The sequence below is a fragment of the Vitis riparia genome, chromosome 19, assembly GCF_004353265.1.
Source record: "Vitis riparia cultivar Riparia Gloire de Montpellier isolate 1030 chromosome 19, EGFV_Vit.rip_1.0, whole genome shotgun sequence".
NCBI classification, from domain to species: Eukaryota; Viridiplantae; Streptophyta; class Magnoliopsida; order Vitales; family Vitaceae; genus Vitis; species Vitis riparia.
This window is the reverse complement of record NC_048449.1, coordinates 4,908,841-4,932,658: the sequence shown is the minus strand read 5'-3', so window position 1 is coordinate 4,932,658 and position 23,818 is coordinate 4,908,841. Positions and strand designations below refer to the sequence as shown.

At 41.6% G+C, this 23,818-nt stretch overlaps 1 pseudogene; it reads left to right on the top strand.

Moving 5' to 3' along the window:
• Nucleotides 1-1,776: 1,776 nt before the first annotated feature.
• On the top strand, nucleotides 1,777-23,218 carry LOC117908937 (annotated as a pseudogene).
• Nucleotides 23,219-23,818: the final 600 nt, after the last annotated feature.

Here is a 23,818-nt window from a genome sequence, read left to right as displayed (position 1 = left end):
CCTGCATAAAGTTGAAGAACCATTTTGGAATGATTTCGAAATTCAACTTATGAATTTGAAATCTATTTCTAAATGACCCAAATTTCGAAATTGCACACTACTACATTAATGTTTCACCTCCTTTACTTCGAGAATTGCATCTCGGGCACCCCATTTGCCCTAAGTGAGCCTTACACGACTAGAAATCATGATTTTATAATTTTTTTAAAAATCTTTTTTAGGTAATTACTTGAAAAATAAGTGGTCAATAAGAACATGTCGTGTAAACTATAAAAATTCAATTTTTAGATTTTCTAGGAGTTTTGGATTTTTTTTTTATTATTTTTAGATTGGAGAAAAAAAAAACAAAATCAAGATATTAGTTGGGTTTTTTTTTCTTCCCTATTTTTATTAATTAATATATTATTTTTTAGTTCTTTATCAAGAATGATTCTTTTTTATTCTTTCATAACCTATGTATGTGAGAACATGCCCATAAGAGGCTGAATCCATCTTGGGGTTGAAACATGAAACCTAGGATTAGATTCAAAAGGAAATAATGGGTGAAATCAAATTAATAATAAAATAAATGAAATGTTAGAATGCTAGTATTAATATCAAAATACCCTATAAAGTTAATTTAACTTAGGAGATGGTACAATTGCATATTCCTTGATATTAAGGATTCTTTGTCCTTTTTTATTCCTAGTTATAAAAGGTTTCGTTATTGTTATCTACCCAAAGACAAATCTACACAAAGTGGTAAAAACCTAAAAACCTTAAACCTAAACTTTGATTTCATATTCATTCATATATTAGGTAATTTAATAAAATAAAATATTAAAAGTTAGAATATGAATCAACTCTGAGATGTGAAACTCAGGTTGATCTCGTTAGACCATGTATTGGGATTACCATAAAACTATTAAATTATATACTCTTGTTTCGCCGAAAGGTTTATACTTAAAGTTGGATTGTGGAGACCTCATTTTTGAATATTTGAATCAAAGTTAATATACTCTTGCATTTTTTTAAATTTAGATTTATTTAGCAAACTCATTTTCATTCAAATAGATTTTCAAATATTTTCAATTTAAAGAATTTGATTTAAGTAGTCTTTTAAACCTAGTTTAACAAATTTCATAGGTCAGTCTTTGAAAACGATACCGAGAGTACTACAAAAGCCGTAGTTATTCTTTTTCTAAGTATTATTAGCTAAAGTCGCTATGTACAAGACTTAGTATTTTAGACAATAAAGAATAACAATCATCATATTTGACTCATTTTAAATTTGTTTTTAAATAAATAGGTTAATTGAGTTGTAATAAAACTTAATTGAATATGATTATTAAATGCATTTCACGACATGTTATTTGTTTAATAATTAAATAGTATTTAAATTTATATTTTTGACACGAATATTATTCTTGTCAGGTTTGAATTGAATTATGTAATAGGAATATGTAAGGTTTGACATGACATGGACACCAAATCCTAACTAAAGGATTTTGATTCTTGACGTTTGTAGCATGGAAATTCTTGTTCTTGTTCCTATTCACCTACCATTTTGAGAAAAAAAATATATTTAAAAAAAATCAACGATATTGTTGAGTTTAGTGTCAAAGGTACTTCCAATAAGATACCTTCAAAATGTATATATATATATATATATATATATATATATATATATATATAATATATATATATATATATATATATATATATATATATATATATATATATATGTATGTATGTATGTATAAAGCCTTAATTGAATTCTTTGTGTGCAAATTTCTTCTTCACAGCCACACTGATCCTAGGCAAGCCCTAATCCCCTTTCTTCCACTCGCTCATAAATCTATTTCTCTTTTCCTCAGTCCCAATGAACAAGGCCATGGCTCCCTTTATACCGCAATTTCCATTGCAGCTTCTGATTGAAGAGCGGAACCCCTCTTCAAGGATCCCGAAACAATGTGGTAGAGAAATGGTAACCATGGGCGGCGGTGGAGCGATCAGCAGGCCAGTGTTGCTTTCCTCAGCTTGCTTGAGGAAATGCTCTTGCCCTGCTTTTGCAGATTTAGATACGGAGGAGAAAGTTTGATTGGAACGTGAGTACATTGAGAAACGTTGTTCAAGATTTTATTTTCATTCCTTGTGCATTGTCTCTTCATGCATTGACCAAGCTTGTCTTCCGTGGTTCTTATGTTAGGGAGTGACGGTGCATTGCCTCAATCGAAGGCATACGCTCAATGCGAATTATTCCTCAGGAAAGCGCCATTTTCACACTATTGGAGGTTGAATAGAAGAAATTTCATGTCCATATTTTGTTTTGTCTCTGGACTTGTGAGTGTATAATTACTGTTGGGGTTTCAACCCTCTAAATTGTTAAGATTAGATTCCAATTAAAGACTAGTGTAAGATATAAACTGTTCATACACATATATAATTAAGAATTAATTGATTGGATGATGGTAGACTTGGACTTGGTCAAACATAAAGGCATCCAAATAATGGTCATCTTTGGTGGCTTGTCATTCATGTTACGCACTCTGGTCAGTGTTTGAAAATTTCCATTTACAAGTTTTGTTTCTCTTTTTTCTCAAATGTACCTCTCATTTGTGAATTGGAATATCGTGGAGAACCTTGACTCTGTTTTTGGTTTTTCCTCCTTCCAATTCTTTTGAATAGGGGTTTGTCTTCACTCTAGCATATTTTAATGAGCTTAATACCTCCACATGTCGGCATTTAATGCTTAATTATTTAGTAGTGTTCACACAAGGGATTTAAGCATGAGATTTTTTCTGGAATTCAGGATTGACATTGTTACCTCTGCTTCATAGAGAGCAAAATGTCATTTGGTGAATTAAAATTACCGGGAATTTGGTTTAAAGATCACGCTGATGGGGCTAACATCTGTGCTATTTTTATCATTTGAAGTGACCTTTTTTCTAGCCTTTGTGTGATTGTTTTATATGATTGACAATTTTGAAAAAGGAAAGAAAATCAGATGCACAAGGTTATGAATACTGGATCATTACATCCTAATGATGGATGCATGACATATTGAAAGTTATTAATTTTGTATTTGGTGGTGGATGCTAATCTCTACATCACCCTATCAAACCATTATTCGAGTCAAGGGACTATTCCAACTAATGATCATGTGTCAACAAAAAACGAATAATTGATTGTATCCATAGACTTTTGAACTATGGCCTGTGAACTGAAGACTATATTCATTTTGCAGTTTGAAGGAAACTATGCCAATTCTTAGGGTGGGAAAAGAGAAGTATAAGATTACTTGGGAAGCACATAAGATGGAGGCATATTTTCCTATTTGTGGACTTCTTGAGATCTGACCAATCAACTAAAAACAGCATCAACTGTGCAGTTTAATGGAAACTAGACCAAATCTTTTTGGGGGAGGGAGGGGGGGAGAAGAGAATTTAAAATTGACTTGGGAAGGATATAAGGTTTGAGACAGTCTCTTTCTGGGACATCAATGGATACCTTTACAACACTTGTCGTTTTCTTGTATGTAATCTCTATCTATAGAGTCTCCAATGCAGGAGACACCATAACTGTTGATTTAGTAATTAGAGATGGAGAGACCATAACTTCAGTTGGTGGGAGCTTCGAACTGGGTTTCTTCAGCCCGGATGATTCCAATAATCGATACGTGGGGATATGGTACAAGAAGGTGTCTACTAGAACTGTGGTTTGGGTTGCCAACAGAGAATTTCCTCTCACTGACTCATCAGGAGTCCTGAAGGTCACGAACCAGGGAACTCTTGTCATTCTCAATGGTACTAATGGCATCATTTGGTCTTCTAATTCTTCACAACCTGCAATGAATCCAAATGCACAGCTTTTGGAGTCTGGAAATCTAGTTGTGAAGAATGGTAATGATAGTGACCCGGAAAAGTTTCTATGGCAGAGTTTTGATTATCCTTGTGATACTGTTCTACCAGGCATGAAGTTTGGAAGGAACACTGTGACAGGCTTAGATCGGTACTTATCTTCATGGAAGAGCACTGATGACCCTTCTAAAGGAAATTTTACATATCGGCTTGATCCTAGTGGATTTCCACAACTTATTCTGAGGAGTGGCTCAGCTGTGACTTTTCGCTCTGGTCCATGGAATGGCCTTCGATTTAGTGGGTTTCCTGAAATAAGGTCGAATCCAGTTTATAAATATTCCTTTGTTTTAAATGAAAAGGAGATTTATTATACTTATGAGCTTCTTAACAGCTCTGTTATTACGAGGATGGTGTTAAGTCCAAATAGATACGTTCAGCGTTTCACATGGATTGATTGAACACGTGGGTGGATCCTTTACTCGTCTGCACAGAAGGATGACTGTGACAGTTATTCATTGTGTGGTGCATATGGCAGCTGCAACATTAACCATTCTCCAAAATGTACATGTATGAAAGGATTTGTTCCAAAGTTCCCAAATGAATGGAGCATGGTGGATTGGTCAAATGGATGTGTTCGGAGCACTCCGCTGGATTGCCACAAGGGTGAGGGGTTTGTAAAGTACACTGGTGTGAAACTGCCAGACACGCAAAACTCCTGGTTTAATGAAAGCATGAGTCTCAAGAAGTGTGCCTCTATGTGCTTGGGGAACTGCTCTTGCACTGCCTATGCAAATTCAGATATCAGGAATGGAGGAAGTGGATGCTTGCTCTGGTTTGGTGATTTGATTGATATCAGAGAATTTGCTGAAAATGGACAAGAGTTGTATGTGAGGATGGCTGCATCAGAATTAGGTAAGAATGTACCTGTTCCTTACCTCAGAAACATAAATTGGTATAACATTTTAAGGAAAACTTCTACTTTTCTTTATGACAAGGCTTTCATCAATGTTCACTGTGCATTAGTGCCTCTCCTTCTTATCCTTTACTGTTGTAACTTAAAACTTCACCTCTTTCTGAAATAAAACCAATATGAAAAATTTGTGAACCAACTACCAAGGCACATCCTTTCTTGAAGTGGAGTACTTATTTTCTGAAGACTAGGGTCTAAACAACTGCTCCTCACAATGCTTAAACTTGTTTCTTTAGCTTGCAATTGCGGTTAAATGGAAGGTATACACTGCCTGACCTGTGCCTTCCATATTTTGTTCTTTTAGATTCCAATTGCAGTGATATAAAAGGTATAACACATAAATACAACACCTGAATTGTGCCTTCTAATCTTGCTGCAACTTCAGTTCTTTGAACTCCTGCTTTCATGGTTCTGAACTACTAATGTGTTTCAGATCAACAATTCCTCCTTGTCAGAAATTTATAGTCTTCATATTTTAATACCTGGTTCCCCTGCTTAACTGCTTTCTACCTGGGTCAAGATGCCTTTTCTAGCTCAAATAGCAGCTCTGAGAAAAGACGAAAGCAGGTCATTATCAACTCTGTATCAATTTTGGGAGTGCTTTTCCTAATTGTAATTCTGACCTTGTATGTTGTGAAGAAGAAGAAGAAGCTAAAGAGAAACGGTAAGTACTCATAGGACTTGTATTATCATATGTAGTAGTAAAATGTTCTTCATGTTGTCTGGTCATGCATTCTTCAACTGAGGGAGAAGGGGAATGGCGTTGTTTGATTGTATGATTAGTGAATTGATCTAGGCCTGGTAATGGATTAATTTAAGAATTTCTGTGTACCTGAATAGCCCTGGATGACCCCAGCCTAACCCATGAGCAATTCCTACTTAAAATCCAACATTCTGAGTCAATTATTTGTATCTTAATGCAGGAAAAATTAAACACTATTTGGAAGGAGGTGAAGCCAATGAAAGGCATGAGCATCTTGAATTACCACTATTTGACTTGGCTGCATTGTTGAGTGCTACAAATAACTTTTCAAGTGACAATAAGCTTGGAGAGGGTGGTTTTGGACCTGTCTACAAGGTAAGACTATCATCTTTTTTCTGGGCTGAGTTTAATCTTCAAGTTAATAACACATGATAGATACACTATTTTTTTTTTTTTTTTTTGATAGATAAAAAAAGATGTATATAAAGAAAAGAGGAGACACCAAACGTAGTGCCTTCAAAGTATACGGGGAGTATACAAAAGAAGCCAAAAGTCTCAAACCATAAGGGGAGGGAAAGAACCAAAAACATCACCTACCCTTATTTAGAGTCTAACCAATCAATGAAGCTTACAAGTGAATAAGGGTTCAAATCTATAGACATCCTAACCCAAGATCAAAGGTTACATACAAAAGAATTTTTCAATTTTTGGAGCGAAAATTCCTCATTACCAAACGCTAACATATTCTTTTCCTTCCATACTATCCAAAATAAACATTAAGAAGTCATTTGCCAAGCTTTTTTATGAGTTTTACCCACAAAAGCCCCATGTCACCCCAGAAGAGTTTCCTTCATTGAACAAGAAAGAATCCAAGCCACACCAAAGAGGGAGAAGAGAAGATTCCAAAGAAACCGAGTCTTTGCACAATGAAGAAGAAGGTGATACACCATCTCTTCTTCAGAGAGGCATAAAAACACCTATTAGCCAAAAAGTGCTTTCTCCTTTGAAGTTGGTTCAAAGTTAAGACTTTCCCCCGAGAAACCTCCCAAGCAAAGAAAGCCACCTTAGGAGGCACACTCACCCTCCAAATACTACTACTAGGGAACAAAGGAGAATCTCCGATCTCTAAGATAGAATAAAGAGACTTGACTGAAAAGGTGCCACACCTCGAAGTTGCCCAAATCACTTTATCTTCCACCTCCCTATGCACCCTAAAAGCTTGGATCTTTTGCAAAAAACGCTCCACCAACTCTACCTCCCAATTAGTAAATGCCCTTGAGAAAAGAGGGGTTCAACCACCCCCATCACCATTAGGGTTCCAAACATCCGACACCCAAGCTTCTTTAGACGAAGAAATGGAAAATAAGGAAGGGAATGACTCACAAAGTGGCTCATCTCCATACCACTTGTCCATCCAAAATCTCATTCTTTGCCCATTACCCACTTGGTAGGCCAACCTACCACTCAAATAAATCCGCTCCTTCCTAATTGCTTTCCACAAATCCACACCATACATCTCTCATTGCACGGGAGCGCCACCCTCCATCCTCTTCATCATACTTGTGACTGATGACTTGCTTCCAAAAGGCATTTGCAAACCGCCAATTCCACTTGCTTAAGAGGGCTATATTCATCAGAGCTAGATTTCTCACACCCAAACCACCTTTCCTTTTTTTCAAGCAAACCATGTTCTACCTAACAAGATGCGGTTTCTACACCAAAGCTTCACCACCCCCACATGATAGATACACTATGCAACTTGAGAAATAGTCTTTGCCCTAATCTTCATAGTACCTAAATGTAGGCAATAGACATCAAGGCCTATACATGCCCATGTCATTTTGATGCTAACATATGTGGAAACGTGTGTCACTAGTTTGTTCTATTAACTTGTGCTAGGCTTTCTGGTTCTAAAATGTTTAGTGGCTCCTTTTAATTTGCAAAACTTTGAGAAGAAACATAGAATGTTAAGTCTCCATTAAAAAATTATGAAAAAAGAATAAAAAAAAAACACTCCAAAGGTCCATTTGATTTTTTTTTTTTTTTGATAAGTAAGAGATTGTATTAGTAAAAATTCAAAAAGTGTGCAAGAGTATACAAGCTGTATACAAAGAGTACCAAGCAAAAAACATAAAAGAGGGTACAAAAAATACTTCCTCTCTCAACCAATACCCAACCAATCTATGAAATCAATTATATGCGTATAGCCACCACCTATAGACACCTTGACCCATATAGGGAAATTGTTTAGGAATAAATTTTTTAGCGTTTGATCGAACAATTCCTTGCTATCAAAGTATTTGGTATTTATTTGTTTCCAAATTGTTTGAAAAATGCAAGGAGCAACTCTCCAAGCCTTAATACATTTGTTCTCTATAAAAGAACCATGCTACCCTAGGAGTGTTTCCCTAATTGACTCAGAAATAGCCCACTAAACACCAAAAGTGGAGAACACCAACTGCTATAATAATCTTGCCTTGTCACAATGAAGAAGGTTATGATCAATGGACTCTGACTTCCCTTTGCACAAAGCACACCTATTGGCCAAAATCCACCTTTTTTGAAGCTGAACCAAGTCAAAACCTTTCCCTAATAAGCCTCCCAAGTGAAGAAACTCACCTTTGAAGGAATCCAAGTGTTCCAAGCTATCTTCAAAGGGAAATGGATAGTACCATCAATCTCCAACAAAGAATAAAGCCCCCTTACAGAGAAAACCCTTTTGCTATTGCCCTTCCAAACAACTCTATCCTCTTGTTCCCCCTTAACTGAATGTCCTTGGAGTTTAGAAAGAAAACGCTCTATGACACCCAACTCCTAATCATTTATTTTTGATAAGAAAATGAATTTCATTAAAGAAAAAAGGGAGAAAGAGACGCTAAAATAGCGACTCTAAGTATACAAAACCTATACACCCGCCATCAAAGGCCAAAAGACAAAACACCTAATGCCACAAGCCTACTTAGAGCCCAACCAATCAATAAAGTTAGCTATAGTTAGAGGGCAGTCGTCTATGAACAATTTAGCCTCAGCCCATAACGTAAGAATAAAAGATTGTTTCAATCTCTGAATTGACACCGACTCATCCTTGAAAGCCAATCGATTCCTCTCCTTCCAAACCGTCCAAAAAATATGAAGAGGAGCAGCTTTCCACACCTTCTTGCGATTTTTGCCCATGAAAAAGCCATTCCAACTCAGAAGTGTCTCTTTAACTGAAAAGGGCAAAACCCAAGACACCCCAAATAAGGCAAAGAGAAGATCCCATAATACCCTCGTCCTGGGACAATGAAGAAGGAGATGGTTTATGGTCTCCTCATTCTCAAGACACATAAAACATCTATTCGCCAAGGCCCATCCTCTTTTCTGGACTAGATCCAATGTTAAAGCTTTGCCCCACGTGGCCTCCCATGCGAAGAAACCAATCTTGGGCTGCACATTCGCATTCCAAATAAAGCTTGAAGGAAATAAAGACGAACCACCCGCTTCAAGAGCTATATAAAGTGACTTGACCGAGAATTTACCGCTCTTTGTTTCAGTCCAAGATACCATATCCTCCACATCCTCAATAACTCTTTTACTCTGAATCCTCTCCATAAATCTTTCTGCCTCCTCAACCTCCCAGTCATTGAACGCTCTTAAAAAACAGGGGTTCCAACCCCCCCAACCCCCCTCAGCCAAGGGATCCCAAATGTCTGCCACCCACGCTTCCTTCTCAACCGTCAAAGCAAAAGAGAAGGGAAGGTCATACATAGAGGAGACTCCCCACACCATCTATCCCTCCAGAAGCTCACCCTTTTTCCATTACCAACTGTGAAAGCCATCCTATCACTCACCAACTTCCAATCCGCCCTAATTCCTTTCCACAAACCCAAACCATGAGCCTCTCTCACTTCCCGCGAGCACCATCCCCTCTAGCTTCTCCATACTTCCCTCTAATCACTTGATTCCACAAAGCCTCTCTCTCATTTGCGAAACGCCAATTCCACTTAGCAAGAAGAGTCTTGTTAAGGAGGGATAGGCTTTTGACCCCCAATCCTCCTTTCGCCTTGCTTAAACACACCAGCTCCCATCTTACTAAATGGGGCTTATGTTCCAGGTTGCCCCCACCCCATAGGAAATCCCTTTGGATTTTCTCTAATCTTCGTCTAACTGAGCTTGGTAAGCACAACAATGACATTAGATAGATGGGTAAGTTCGATAAAGTACTACGAATGAGAGTCGCCCTTCCTCCCTTGGACAAGTATTGTCTCTTCCACATAGTTAACCTTCTTCGGAAGCGCTCTTCCACTCCATCCCAAACTGTGACTGACTTAAAAGGAGCACCCAGGGCATCCCCAAATAGGTGGTTGGAAGACTACCCATACTACATCCAAACTCCTCAGTAAGATCATCCATACACTCCACCCTCCCTACTGGAATTAATTCACTTTTTTCCAAATTTATCCTCAATCCTGAAACAGCCTCAAACCACATGAGAAGCCAACTGAGGTAAGTCAACTGATCTTGTGAAGGTTTACAGAACACCAGTGTATCATCAGCAAACAACAAGTGGGAAATTAGGACCTCTTCTTCGCTCCGACCTTTTACCCTACAACCAGATAAAAAATCTCCCTCTACTGCCCTTTTAATGAAAATACTGAAGACCTCCATAGCAATGACAAAGAGGTAGGGGGAAAGTGGATCGCCCTGCCTCAAACCCCTGGAGCTTTGAAAATAGCCCGTAGGGGTACCATTGATCATCACTGAGAAACTTGCAGTGGAAATGCACCACCGAATCCACCTAATCCATTTCTCCCCAAAACCCATTTTCTTCATGATTGTGAGAATAAAATTCTAGTCCACTTTATCATACGCCTTCTCTATGTCCAATTTGCACAAGATGCCGCTCTCATTATTCTTCAGGGTCGAATCAATGGCTTCATTGGCTATCAACACTGCATCTAGGATTTGTCTACCTTCCACAAACGCCCTTGAGCTTTGGAGACCACCTTTCCAACCACTTTTTTTAGCCTATTGGCTAATACCTTGGCCAGCCACTTATACAAGCTTCCCACCAAACTTATAGGCCTACAATCCCCTAAATCTTCAGCCCCTGCTTTTTTAGGAATTAAGACCATAAATGTCGCATTGAGGCTTTTAACGAACTTGCCATTTTCGTGAAACTCCTTAAAGAATCTCATCACATCAGCCTTCACGAAATCCCACGCAAAAAGCCAAAATGCCATAGAGAATCCATCTGGCCCCGGGGCTTTATCCCCATCACATCCCACTAGGGCGTCAAACACCTCCTCTTCCATAAAAGGAGACTCCAATGCACTGACGTCCAAAGGCTCTAACATCTCAAACTGCAGCCCAGAAACAGAAGGTCTCCAATCCCCCGGGTTAGACAACAACATCTTAAAAGCATTGGCGACCCCTTCCCTAATATCATTTTCCTCCGTGAGCCACACTCCGTTGATCTTAATTCTGTCCACATTATTCCTCCTCCTATGTGCGTTGGCCATTTTGTGGAAAAAACCGGTATTTCTATCTCCCTCTTTCAGCCACACTTCCCTGGATTTTTGCCTCCACGTGATTTCTTCAAGTAATACCCATTTTTTATACTCTTCTTTCGCTTCGTTTTTGGCTTCCAGCTCTTCCAAAGACAGCCTGCTGGTTTTCTCCTTTTCATCCCAATACTCCATCTGCTCCAGTGCCGTATTCTTTCTATATTCAACCCTTCCAAAACTGTTTCTGTTCCATTCCTTCAGCTTAGCCTTCATAAATTTTAATTTTTCAGCCAAGATGAAACTTGCAGATCCACTGAATCTGCCTTCCTCCCACCATTGCTTCAATAGATCCTTTACACCTTCTGCTTTCAACCACATATTCTCGAATCTAAACGGTATAGGGCCTCTTCTCATACCCCCACCATCCATAAGAATCGGGAAGTGATCTGACACGGGTCTTGGAAGAAGAAACTGCCTCGCATCTCCAAAATGGCTATCCCACTCCTCATTAACCAGAAATCGGTCCAACCTTGAACAAGACTGATTGCCCGCTCCTCCAGTCCATGTAAAAGGGCCCCCCACCATGGGCAGGTCCTTTAACTCCAGCTCTTCTTTCACTTCTGCGAACCTTCTCATAATTGAGTTCAATCTCCCTCCTCTGTTGCTCTCTTCCGGTCTCAGTATGGCATTAAAGTCCCCGGCAATGCACCACGGTCCATTCCAGAGCCCCTTAATGGCCCCCAGCTCTTCCCAAAAACTCTCCCTCTCCCTCCTTAAAGTTGGCCCATAAACCCCTGTAAACATCCATATAAAACCATCCTCACAACTCTTAAAAGTGCACGAAATGGAGAACAATCCTTTTGCATGTCAATCAATTCCAGCAACCTGTTGTCCCATATCACCACTATTCCTCCGGCTGCACCCCTTGAATCTATAGCTCCCCATTCAATGAACCTACCCACTCCTAAGCTCCGAACAATGCCCGTGGACATTTCCTGAATCTTGGTTTCCTGTAGGCAGACCAAGTCCACCCTATTTTTCCTAATCAAGGCTTTGATCACCTTCCTTTTGTCACAATTATTAGCCCCTCTTACATTCCAGGTGAGCATTCTGAGCTTCATTTAGACCTACTTGTGCTTCCCCCTCCTTCACCTCCTCCTCCACCTCCAATATAGTTCACAGTCCACTCCAATTTTCTCAATTCTCTTTCGAATTTTGATGTCTCTAATTTTCTCCTCTTTGTGCCATCCAACTTACCTTTTTGAATCTTCCTCTCTTTCATTCTCTTGAGCAAGAACAATATTTCCCCTTCAAATCCCTCCGTCGGCATTCCTAGATAGCGGCTAAAATTAGCCAGACTACTAGACTGCCAACACCACTCCCCCTCTTTACCCCTCTCCTCCTTGTCCTCATGGGAGACTCTTCCCAAAGCCCCTACTGATAACTCCTCAGTATTCCCAGCCTCTCTGCCCACCATTTCCGAAACCTCAGCCTCCCTTCCGTCCGCCAAAATCATCCGTAGCGGGTCCATAACTACTCCCCTTCGTCATCTGAAGCTATTCCCCGGACGGAATTCCTAGCCATGACTACACCTTTCCCGTCCCACCCAGAAGGAGTAGAAAAGAGAGAGATATCCCGTTTCCCCAGAGATGAGAGAGGAGAAAATGTTTGAACGGAATACCTGGAGGCCTCCTCCAATAACGCCTCGTCAGTGATTTCTGAGGAATTGGCGGCCGAATGAGACGATCCTAGCTTAAACCCAAACAAATCCCCCTCCTGCTCTCCGCCACCACTGCGACGCCCATCGGGAGCCCTAACCCCTTTTGCAATCTCCAAAATGGGTCTTACCTCCCCCACGTGGCCTTTAAAAAGCTTCAAATTGGGCCGGCCCATTATCTCTGATTTTTAATCCCTTGGCCCTCCTCAGCGGGCTCACTTACCCAGCCCGATTCACCTTGCCGGCCCACTGGCATATATTCTCCAGGCCCAGAAGACAAACTCCTCTCCCCAGCTGAAAATCGGTCTCCTATTGACCCGTCAGCCTCTGATACTGCTCTCGGCACAGTACCAGAAGACTGAACTTTCGTGCTGCAGCTTCCTTCGTCTGTTTGTACTGCTCAGCCACTTTTGCAGGTTCCCCATACGCCTTTTCTCCCACCCTTTTGAATCCAGCGCGTGTCTCTCCTTCTCCGTCATCCCTAACCTCCCGCTCCTTGCCCTTTTCTTTTCTAATGGCCGGGATCACTTCCGACAAGCCTGGTTTCACCTCCCACCATAGCTGGAGAGCGTAACAAAAAGATCCCACTACTACTTGCATGGTACTCGGCCAATCTACACCTGCATATCTCACTAAAATTCTGGCCCACCTTAGTTCCTTACGATTTGCAGTGTTTACATCCACTTCAACGAACCCCCCGCAACAGTCCCCTATCTTTCTAAGGGCTTCCCGACTCCAAAGATGCAACGGCAATCCCATGACTCTTACCCAAGCATTCTCGGCTCTTTCGCCATTTCGAGAACACCCCACTTTTGGGTCCCACCTGTCCAAATGCAGAGTCGATTCCTTGAACCATCTGTTCCCTCTTAAAAGCACCTTGTCTGCCTCATCTTTATTCTCAAACTCGATCAGCAAGAGAGGGCCCCCTATCCTTGCAAACTTCAGTCCTCCTTTAATATTCCAACAGGTTCTCCCCCAACTTTCAAGAGCATACATATCTGAATCCAACAGTGGAGTAAGTCCCCATCTGCCAACCAGACATCGGTCCATTAACTTCCTCTCACTTGAGATGTCTTTCTCTCCCAACTGTAACCATAGTGTTTCCCCTACCTTTTTCTCTCTTGAATTCACCACATCGACATAGGATTTTGGGGCTTTATCTTCAGATTCCCCTACTGTATTCCCTGTCCCATAGGAACCAGCATTTCCCTTAGACTCAACCCGAGACATAACCCCCAGGGAGCGAAGCTTTTCAGCCAACAGAACCCATCCTCCCAGAATTCCTTTCCCTTCTGGAAACACTAAGCAATATCTCTTTGATTCCAGGTCTACCACGGAACACAATAAAAACCTACCTGCCTCATTAGCTCTACTTTCCAACTTAAACCTCCTTCCTCCATCTTCCCACCTTTTGACCAGACCCTGCACAACAACACCCCTACAGCAAGCCTCCACCCCTTCCAGCAAGCAGCACAAGCTGAGACTTCCAAACCTGACCCACGAAGTAAAGCCTCTACTCCTTTCCACAATGATTCCCCTACATCTCTCCCCACTCACCTCTACAGAGATTTCAAAAGATTTTGAATCCACTGCAAACCAACATCTGCCTCCTCCCTTCATTTCATCCCACAGTCAGCAAACATACCAGTAATGGTAAAGGAGGGAGACTGAAAAAGTGATCACCAAATTAGTAGAAAATAATAAAACTCAACTCTTAAAAACTTTATCCCAACTTTTTTAGATTAGCTACATGAATCCTTTAAGATTCCTCTAAATCTTAGGCCAACCCAACTCCTAATCATTTATGTTCATTACAACGGAAGTTCCAATTCCCTCTTTCTCAATGCTCCCACAGATCAGCTACCCACGCCTTTTTAGAATCAGATAAGGCAAACAAGGATGGGTGAGTCTCACATAATGGCTCCTTGCTACACCACCTATCATTCCAAAACTTTACCCTCTTCCCATTACCCATTGTAAAGGAAATCATTGAATTAAAGAGCTCTCATTTTTTTTTTTTTTTTTTGATAAGCGAGAGCAAAATATATTAAAAAAGGCCGAAAGGCTGCATTGCATACAGGAAGTATACAAAGCAGCCACAAGGCCAAAAGTGCAAAAACAGGAACACCTCACTAGCCCTTAGGGAACCGCTACCCACTCCAAGAAGCCTAAAAGTGAAGAGGACTCCTTTCCCCTATACACCTTAACCCAACTCCACAGACTACATACAAAAGAATTCTTAAGAGTCTGAATAACCAAAGAACCCCCTCTAAAAGCTAACCTATTTCTTTTCTTCCAAACCGTCCAAAAAATACATAACGGAATGAAATTCCATATCTTTTTCCTTTTTTTACCCACAAAAGGGCCCCGCCAATAGAATAACGCCTCTTTGACCTTCTCTGGAAACACCCACTGAACCCCAAATAAGGCAAAGGCAATCTCCCATAGGGCCCTAACCATTGTACAGTGTAAAAGAATGTGATTTACATTTTCCTCTTCACAACCACACAAAAAACAACGATTAGGGAGCTGCCACCCACGCAAAAAATGCAACTTTGGTTGGGACCTTGTCCACCCAAATATTTTTTCCCGGAAAAATGAGAGGGTTAGGGGCTGCCAACAGATTGTAAGCCACCCAAATCTGAAAAATGTCAAAATCCCCTCATTTCCATAACACTGAGTCCTCCTCTAGGGTTAACCTGATGTCCCTTAGCAGAAAAAACAAGTCTTCTATTAACACCAGCTCCCAGTCATTAGAATCTCTAGACAATCTGAGATTCCACCCTCCTTGGCCAAGCCTTGGGTCCCACACCTCATTCACCGATTCGTTACTGCACACTGCCAAGGCAAAAATCTGGGGAAACGCTTGGGACAGCGCTGCGTTGCCGCACCAATGATCAATCCAGAACATAATCTTAGTTCCCCTTCCCACCCTGAACTTCATGTTATCCCAACACCAGCTCGTCTCCTTCAAAATCTCCTTCCAAACTCCCACTCCAAAGGGCCCACGAACTTCCTTAGATCTCCAACCACATCCCTCCAAACCATGCTTCACCCCGATCACCTTCTTCCACAAGACATCATTTTCAAAGGCAAATCTCCAAATCCACTTGCCCAATAAGGCCTTGTTCAATAACCCAATCTTCCTAATACCAAGACCCCCCTTCTCCTTTTGAGTACACACCGCCTCCCAATTAATTAAATGGATTTTCCTACCCGTGCTTCCCCTTCCCCAAAAAAAATCTCTTTGTAATTTCTCAAGCCTTTTAACCACTGACTTGGGCATTCTAAAGATGGACATTTGGTAGATGGGAATGCTGACCAAGGTACTCTTAATAAGGGTGATTCTCCCGCCCTTAGACAAATATTGTCTTTTCCAAAGAGCAAGTCTTCTCCTCATTCTTTCCTCCACCCCATCCCACGTGGACAAGGCTTTGTGTCGGGCCCCAAGGGGCAGTCCCAAATATTTAACCGGAAGGCTCCCTACCCTGTAGCCTAATTCCACCGCCATTTCCTCAATATTATCAATCTCCCCAACAGGAATAAGTTCACTCTTGGCCAGATTGATCCTAAGCCCAGAAGCCGCCTCAAACCACGCCAATATCCAGCCAAAATGAGTTAAATGATCCTTTCTAGCTTTGCAGAAGATAATAGTGTCATCGGCGAAGAGCAGATGAGACACATTCATCTCCGCACCCCCTCCCTCTTAGCCTACACCCAGTAATGAAATTCCCCTGCACAACCCGTCTAATGAGTGCACTCAGCACTTCCATGCCCAAGATAAAAAGATAAGGAGAAATTGGATCTCCTTGACGCAGGCCCTTAGAGCTGGAGAAGAAGCCTTTTGGCACCCCGTTAATAAAATTTTGCCGTTGAAAGACACCACCACATCCATTCCATCCAACGAGACCCAAAGCCCATCTTTTTCAAGACCTTCATAAGGAAGTTCCAACTAATGCTATCGTAGGCTTTCTCAATATCCAATTTGCACACTAGCCCCTTCTCTTTCCGCTTTTGCCAATAGTCAACCACCTCATTAGCTATAAGAGAGGCGTCTAGAATTTGTTTCCCCCTCACAAACGCGTTCTGATAAGCCGAAACCACCTTATCTAACACCTGTTTCAGCCTATTGGCCAGCACTTTGGCCATAAGCTTGTACAATTCCCCTAACAGGCTAATGGGCCGAAACTCCCCTAGATCCTCAGCCCCACCTTTTTTTGGAATAATGACCAAGAATGTAGAATTCAAACTTTTGGCCAAAGACTTTTGATCATAAAATTCCTTGAATAGCTCTACAACCTCCTCCTTAACGAAGTCCCAACAAGCTTGCCAAAAAGCCACGGTAAACCCATTCGGGCCTGGGGCCTTATCGCCGTTCATATCCATCAAAACTGAGAATATTTCTTCTTCAGTAAAGGGAACCTCCAGAGCTTCAGCTTCACTAAGGTTAAGACTTTGAAGGTGCAGTCCCTCTATATCGGCTCTCCAACCTGGGTCTTCCCTTAGTTGGTGCTGAAAGGCATTCACAATCCCCTCCCTCACCTCTTGCTCCTCAACCAACTCCACCCCATTAATTTTAATTATATCCAAAAAGTTGTTTCTCCAATGGGCACTAGCCATCTTGTGAAAATACCTTGTATTCTTATCCCCTTCTCTTAGCCACAGCTCCCTAGACACTTGTCTCTAATGGATTTCTTCCAAAAGAGCCCACTTTTTGAAATTCTCCTTGGCTTCATTTTTCAGATTTGTTTCTCTTTCTGAGAGGCCCTTATCACATTCCACCCTGTTCCAAAATTCAATTTGCTGAAGGGCTGAGCTTTTGTTCACTTCCAGCCTACCAAAAACATCCCTATTCCACGCTTTAATTTTCTCCTTCATCACCTTCATTTTAGCAGCCATTCTAAAACTGGCCCTCCCGTCTCTTGCCCCTCCCTGCCACCAATCCCGAAGGAGATCCTTAAACCCATCAACCTTGAGCCACATGTTTTCAAACCTGAACGGAGAGGGTCCCCGGCTCATCCCGCCCTCTTTCAACAATATGGGGAAATGATCAGAGGTAGGCCTAGGAAGCCTACACTGGACAACCCCCCTGAAATTATCTAGCCAACACTGAGTTACCAAGAAACGATCCAATCTAGCCCATGTCTAATTGCTCCTACCCCCGCTCCAAGAAAACACACCCCCCCTGCAAAGGGAGGTCAATGAGGACTAGATCATCCACCACCTGAGCAAACCTTCGCATTGCTCCATTAAGGCTACCCTGCCTGCTCTTATCCCTTTGGGATAAAGTGACATTAAAGTCCCCTCCTAAACACCAAGGCTCGTCCCATATTCCCCTTATAGCCCCTAACTCCTCCCACAAAGCCTCCCTCTCCTTCCTGTTACACGACCCATAAACTCTAGTAAAAATCCAAACCATCCCATCTTCAACATTCTTTAGCCTACACGAAATAGAGAAATTACCCATCTTCATCACCAACAGTTCCAAAGATCTCTTATCCCAACAAACCAAAATACCACCTGCTGAACCTTGAGCACCCATAGCTCCCCAGTCAAGAAACCTCCCAGAACCCAAACTCCTCACCACCCCCTCTGTCATTGTCTGAATTTTCGTCTCCTGAATACAAAAAAGGTCCGCCCTCTGACTTCTGATCATGGCCTTGATCACTTTCCTTTTGGAGCTATCATTAGCTCCTCGAACATTCCAACTCACCAGTCTTAACTTCATTAGACAACTGAAGTCTGACACCCTCTTCCTTGCAAAATACCTTTCTGTTTCCTCCCCACTTCATAATTGATGGAACATTTAAGTCTTTTCAATTCCCTTTCAAATTTCGATTTTTCCAGAAGAGATTTGTTGTGCACTTTTTCCCTTCGTTTTTTGATTTTGACCATGAACTCCAAGATATCCTTTTCTAGTCCCACTGTTGAAAACCCCAAAAACTAACTGAACCTTGCCAACTCACTCTCCTCCTAGTTGGCCTCCCCCCAACCCCTGACTTCAGGGAACGACTCGCTAGCTAGACAAAGTTCCTTTCCACTAGCTCCCATAGCACCATTATTATCTTCCAATAGTTCCCAGCGAGTCACAGTCTCCAGCGTTGAAGACTCCCTTCCAATCATCCTCCGGTCCGGAGATTCCCTTTGGGATGCGTCCAAAACCACCCCAGAACGGTCGTAATACTCCCCCGATGGAGTCCGACCAGAAAAAGAGGAAGGGGGAGAAGGAGAAACACACACCAACGGCCCAAAGAAGTTAGAGGCATTCCCATACCTCGAGGCTTCCTCCATTAGAGCATCATCTGTCTTCGAGTTCTCCTCCAAGCTTTGCTTCTCGGCTGAAGGTCTCCACAGTCCATCAACCACCCATAGAAAAGACCTGGACTGGTCAGGGCCCCCCAAAGAACTTGGACCTGACCAATTTAAGGGACGCCCCCCCCCCCTTAGTTAGGCATCGTCCAAGTCCAAATCCAAAGACGAGGCCGGGCCTCGGACGCCCAACCTAGACCCTCCAAGAAGCTTATTCGAGGCCCGCCCATAATCATGCGGCAGCCCAAGATAAGACGGCCCAAACTCGCGAGGAGAGGTCGTGGGCGGATAGGGCCCAAAGACATCAGAAGGCCCAGAGGCCCACTGCGACGTCGTCCCAAACGACTCGTGGGGCCCAACCAAATCCGAGCCCAAACCAGGATCCTCAGCCTGACTTGACCCAAAGGACTGCCCCCTCGTCCCATCGTCAGTCCGTAGCAGGACCTCGAGACTTAGACCACCATCCTTCCCCCTCACGCGCCCAGCCGCGCCTGCGATGGCCTCACCCCCCAACCTTACCTTCTGAAACATCCTTGTTTTTGCCCTTTCTTTCCCTTGCCATTCTCAGGGCAGGCCTGATCTCCCACCAAAGAGTAATCTCATAGCAAACATCTTCAGCCCATACTTCTACCACGTTGGGGGGCTTCTCATCGTTGAGCATCACCAAAATCCTCGCCCACTGCAAATCTTCCAACGTCTCCGTCTGAGAGTCGATAGCGAGAAAACCCCCACAGGCATCCCCTATTCTTCTTAGAATGTCCCACTCCCATAGAGAAATTGGTAGTCCCACAATACGTACCCAAGCCTCGCTCCTCTTTTCCCCCTCCAGTAGACATCCCCTCTCTGGCCTCCATTTCTCCAAACTAAGAGTAGACCACCCGCATGAGAAACCCCCAATTTTTAGGGCTTTCTCTGCTTCAGCCAATACCTCAAATTCTAATAGGACTTTACCCCTTTCTAGCTTCGCTATTCCTAAATTACCCTTCAGACTCCAAAATTTCGCCAAGTGTGTCCCCCATCCTCTTAGGTCGTCCCCTTTCCTAGAGCTAGGGTTCCAGTTCCCCACCAAGCAATGAGCCAACTTCTCCAGATTTCAGCTCAACTCCTTCTTGCATAACTCCACCCTCACCACTGCTGTCTCTCTTCCTTTTGGCTGCTTCGCCACTTTCGCATAGGTTTTCCCCATGGATGAACTCAGCAACAGCGCACCATTTTTTTGGAAGCTCTCTTCTCTGACATAACACCCCAACCGACATAGCATCTCCACCATTAGCACCTAACCACTCTTATCTCCTTTGCCCTTTGGAATGAATATGCAAAACCTTTTATTTTCCAGATCCGTGACCCCTATTCGCATAAACAGCCCCCCCTTATTTTGATCCCACACCATAAAGTAGGACCTCCCACTTTCCTTCCACTTCCTTTCCCAAATACTAGATACCGCGATCTTAATACAAGAATCCAGACCATCAATGAAGCACCTAATGCTCTTCAGTTCCAGCCTAATCCGCGAGGAGACTCCTCCTTTCCTTTCTACAATTGTGGCTTGCACCTTGCCTTTCTGCTCCATCACCTCTACATCAAACCATTTCGACTCCACTCCAAAACTTCCCTTTTTGGCCCTGCTCCTAACCCCCACAAAGCCATCACCTTCTGCACCTTTACTTGTTTCGCCCTCTAACCCTTCTGAAGCTTGCCGCTCACCTCGCTCCCTTCCATCGCTCTCACCCTCTCTCACTCTAACCCTCTCTCTCTCTCTCTCTCGCTCATGTTAATTAATTAAAGAGCTCTCATTGCTTCCCAATCTCTTTCTATACCCCAACTCCCTAGGAATCTCTCACCACTCCTGACCTCTACCCCCCTTCCTCCTCCCCAAACTTTCCCTTTATGATTTTCTTCCACAACGAATCTCTGTCACTAGCAAAATGCCAACACCACTTACAAAGAAAAGCCTTGTTAAACAATGAAAGAGAACGAACAACTAACCCTCCTTTGGACTTTGCTTTACAAACGATTGACCACTTGACTAAATGTACTTTCTTCTCTAAGGCCCTCCTCCCCACAAAAATCCCTTGGAATCTTCTCTAATCTCAACTTTACTAATCTTGGGATGGTGAACAAGGACATAAAATAAATTGGTAAACTAACTAGAGTACTACAAAGTAAAGTGAGAGCATTTTGAATCTAGTATATTTCTAGAAGATAACTCTTCTCTAGTGTACATCTTTTTCATTCATGGAGTGAATGTTTTGTTTCTGATAACAGAAAGTTGTACGTTTTAAAACTCTGTGAGTTTGGTTATTGGTGTATCATATTGAGTTCTATTTTCAAGGAATATTGCAAGAGGGACAAGAAATTGCTATAAAGATACTGTCGAAAAATTCTAGACAAGGACTAAATGAATTCAAAAATGAAGTTGAATCCATTGCAAAACTTCAGCATCGAAATCTTGTGAAGCTTCTTGGATGCTGCATTCATGACAATGAAAGGATGTTGATCTATGAATTCATGCCCAACAAAAGCTTGGATTTCTTCATTTTTGGTTTGGCTCTCTTAAATCCCAATGATTTTTATTTTATTTTTCTTTTCTCCTCTGCATGCTAGACAAACTCTTTCTCCACATTGTTTTTACCAAATGCTGAGGACTAATAACTGGGAACAAGACCAAGTAAGGACTCCTGGTATCTAGAAAATTTTCTCTTCCATTTCTCCAAACTTTTCAGGTCTTCTCTAAAATATTTGGGTTTTGGACCCCTAGACTAAGATCCATTATCTATTTAGTCCTCAACAATTTCTCTTAGTCACTGAAAATAGGCATGGATCATATTTATTTCATTTTTACACGTTATTGCTACCTGAACCAAGAAATTTTTTTAAATCCATTTGTTTGTTGAGTTATTTTCAATTTATATTCAAGAATCCAATTAGAAGAATGGGCTAATGTGGATGAAAAAAAATGGACAGATCAAATGCGAAGTGTAGTACTAGATTGGCCTAAGCGCTTTGTCATTATCAATGGGGTTGCTCGGGGGCTTCTTTATCTTCATCAAGACTCCAGACTAAGAGTCATCCAAAGAGATCTCAAAGCCGAAAATGTTTTACTAGATAATGAGATGAGTCCAAAAATTTCAGACTTTGGCTTAGCAAGAAGTTTTGGGGGAAATGAAACTGAAGCAAATACAACGAGAGTGGCGGGAACATTGTAAGTATATCCAGTAATGTTGCATATAATCTACTTTTATGGTCCATAAAATCACCTCCCTTTTTCATTGATTTCCTATAGAGGTTATATGTCCCTAGAATATGCAACTGAAGGATTGTACTCAACAAAATCGGATGTTTTTAGCTTTGGTGTTTTGGTGCTAGAGATTGTAACTGGGAAGAGGAACAGAGGATTTTTTCATCCAGACCACGGATATAACCTTCTTGGACATGTAAGAATCGAATGATATTTCCTTATTTCAGAATGATAAATGATAATACTTCTGATCCTTTTTTGCATTGTCTAGGCATGGACACTCTATATGGAAGGTAGGTCTTTAGAACTTATCGATCCATCGATGGGGGATACCAGCAATCTATCTGAAGTGCTTCGCACAATCAACATGGGCCTATTGTGTGTACAACGTTTCCCCAATGATCGACCAAGCATGCATTATGTGGTTCTGATGTTGGGGAGTGAGTGTGCACTGCCTCAGCCTAAAGAGCCTTGTTTTTTCACAGAAAGGAATGTAGTGGAAGCAAACCCTTTCCCAGGCGAGCACATGCTATTTTCAGGAAATGAAACCTCCATCACACTATTGGAGGCTCGATAGAAAACCCTTCATCTTTATGTTCTCTTTGGTCTCAAGGATGCAGCTCATTTTCTTCTCTCATGCTCGGATTATATTCCAATTCTGAGTGTAAGCTAAGATGCAAGCTTGACAATATGAATTATCCTGACATAGGTGGGAAAAGGGGTATTTTCTTAAAAAAATACCAGCCATCAGTAGGTTTGGTCTTTCTCTCATCTTTCAATTATTTCGAAGGGAGGTTTGGCCTCTCTAGTATTCTTTAAATGAGAGTAATGTAGTAAAATTTTAACATGATGGCACCAAGAACAGACAGGAAGGGATCTACGTCTCATGCATCTTATGGGTTGCATGTCTGAATAAGAACCCAATTCGTTAGACTATGTGATGATGGCTTCTTTTATGTATTTCAAAATTGACAACAACTAGAGAGGAACACGGAAATGCCGACGAGGGTGCCTATTTATTTAGGACATGTGGAACTTAAGCGGCTAATTCACATTGACTTTAATGTAGCTAGCTGTCTTATCTCAAGTTTGAATGTGACTTACACCCTGATTTGTATCAAATTCTCTAGAAGGTAAATAAGGATTTGATAACATTTTTTATGTTTGTATGATTAATTTATGATTTTAAAAAGAATTTAATATAAAATTTAAGAAAATGCTGTTTTTTATGGAAGCTTTGACTACCCCTAATGACGCTGAGTTGGATGATACTCCAGAGTGTCACATGGATTGCAGTTAAAGATTAGGCATGGATCGGCTATTGGAAAAGTCGCTTGTTGACCTCCACCTCTTTTTAATTGATGTTATAATTAGTAATTAAGGTTTATCGAGGCTTCATTTTTTATAAAGAGTGAGGACGGGATGGAGAGGTGGGGGAAGATAAAGTAAATAAAAATAAAAATAAAAATAAAAATAAAAATTTAGGTGATACGCATCCAAAAGGTTAGTCTGCCGTATAAGTTTTAAAAGCAATCCATAGTCGATATTACTATGTA